Source organism: Bos javanicus, chromosome 21 (genome assembly GCF_032452875.1).
Source record: "Bos javanicus breed banteng chromosome 21, ARS-OSU_banteng_1.0, whole genome shotgun sequence".
NCBI classification, from domain to species: domain Eukaryota; kingdom Metazoa; phylum Chordata; class Mammalia; order Artiodactyla; family Bovidae; genus Bos; species Bos javanicus.
Window position 1 is genome coordinate 18,181,786 of NC_083888.1, and position 2,335 is coordinate 18,184,120.

Consider the following 2,335-nt stretch of genomic DNA (forward strand, 5'->3'; position numbering starts at 1 on the left):
TCTGCAAACAATAAATGCTGGAGGGGGTGTGGAATAAAGAGAACCTCTGACACTGTTGGTGGGAATGTAAACTGGTACAGCCACTGTACAGAACAGTATGGAGTTTCCTTAGAAAACTAAAACTAAAAGTAATCATATGACTAGTAATCCCATTACTGGGCATATATCCTGAAAAAACTGTAGTTCAAAAGGACACACATACCCCCGTGTTCAATACATCAAAATTATATTGTGCTGGATGTATTTCCTTTTTCTGACCTTCATCATGGTAGACTCTGAAAGATGGGAAGAACCAAGAAAACAATTCTCCACAATTCTTGGGCTATCATTGCCTCCTTTTGCACAGCTTCCATTTATAGTGTTTCTTCTTGTTTCCATATCATTAGATTAATTGCACAGGATGGAAAATACTAGAAAGAAGCTGTAGGTGGACCACAGGTCCAACATGTCCATGATAAAATGATTCAGAAGTGGATGACGTGTCATCCCAGTTCCTCTACCCGGTATCGACATGACTTAAAATATGAGACACTTTTGGGACTTCCCTGATGGTCCAATGGCTAAGACTCTGTGCTCCCAATGCAGAGGGCCTGGGTTCAATCCCTGGTCAGGGAACTAGATCCCATATGAGTTTGCATGTCACAACTAAAGATCCTGAGTACCATGACTAAGACCCATTGCAGTCAAATAAATAATAAATAAAAATAAATATTAAAAAAAGATTTAAGACACTTTTAGTGCGCTTTCATGAAGAAAAGATGGATTTCGGTGTCATGTAGATGTTTTCCAGGCTGATAAGCCATTTACCTTCTGCGAGTCACAATTTTCTAATCTAGAAAATGCAGGTAATAATGCCAACTTTGAGGGTATTTTTGATAAAGAATGAACTGGCATAATGCATGTGAAAGTGACTGGCTGGATTCCGGGTGCTTCCTGCCTATGATTTTCCCAGTTTCACGCTTCTTCCCGTCTTCATCCGCCAGGGGCACAGCACAGTTTGTGTTGATTCATGACCTAACTCTGGCTCCTTCTGATCTTTGATCAGTCTGTCTCACATCCCCAGAGGCAGCACTGCCTGCCTTCAGTGTAAGAGGAGTGTTGACATGAGAGATGAGCAGCGCCAGCTCACACATCTTGCTGATACCCGGGAGGAGGCAATGGATTAGCCTCTGAGTGCAAACATTTCACTTCTTCCTCTAGAGGCTTCTCTGCTTGGGCCCACCCAGCCTGCTCCTAGACAATGCCAAAATCGCTCCCCAATCTGGGGAAGTTGGAAGAAAAAAAAAAAAACTTTTAAAATCGATGAATTATTTAACATGATTCAGGGCTCAATGGATTCAGAACCAGTAGCCTCAGCATCTTTTAGGAGTTTGTTAGGAGTGCGGAATCTAGGACTTCCCTGCTGGTCCAATGACTGGGGATCCACCTGCCAATGCAGGAACACGGGTTCAATCTCTGGTCTGGGAAGATCCCACATGCCCTGGAGCAACTAAGCCCCTGCGTCACAACGAGTGAAGCCCTTGCACCCTAGAGCCCCTGCTCTGCAACAAAAGGAGCCACTGCAATGAGAAACGTGTGCACTGCAGCGGGAGAGTGGCCCCTTCTCGCCACAACTACAAAAAGTCCGCACACAGCAACGAAGACCCAGGGCAGCCAAAAATAAAAATAAATAAATCTCAGGTCACACTCCTGACCCACTGACTCAGAATCTTCACGTTCACAGGATCCTCACATGATCTATAGGCACATTAAAGTTTGAAGCCCACTGGGACAGACCAGGGTTCCTTTATCGAGAATTTATACAGATGTCTCAACCACATCCCCAGAGAGTGTTTCCTTTGGTCTGGAACTTTTTACAAGCTTTGTGGATGATTTTCATCTGCAGCCAGGGTCAAGGACTGCTGGTTTACAAACTGCTCATCTAGGTTGACACTCCCTGAAAGCTCAGCAGTGTTAACCGTCAGACCTCAAACCCCAGAGTGAATGTCTAATACAGTAGGGATTAGATCGGCAGTCTCCAAAGGTCCAGTCTACATTCATTAATCCCTATCCCATTGTTCTTTCCTGGGCAGATGGATAAGGATATAATTTCACTTTTACTTGTTATTGCCTGTTAGAATTCACAATCCCAACTCATTCAGTCTACCCAAATCAAATTCAAAAGAAGCTATCCTGCAATACTTGTTTTCAAGTTTATAGTGAGCACAGATGATTTCATGAAATATCTTCAACATATCTTTCCCTCTGAACAAATGTTGATGCCTTCCTCCAACAATGCTCTCCTTTCTTTCTCTCATATCTACCTTTCTCTGCTGGTTTAACTTTTAGAGTCAAT

At 43.3% G+C, this 2,335-nt stretch overlaps 1 non-coding gene across 1 annotated transcript; it reads left to right on the plus strand.

The window, feature by feature from the left end:
- The first annotated feature begins 542 nt into the window (after positions 1–542).
- On the plus strand, positions 543–615 carry TRNAG-CCC (transfer RNA glycine (anticodon CCC)). Its single transcript has one exon. It is a non-coding gene; the product is annotated as a tRNA-Gly (tRNA).
- Positions 616–2,335: the final 1,720 nt, after the last annotated feature.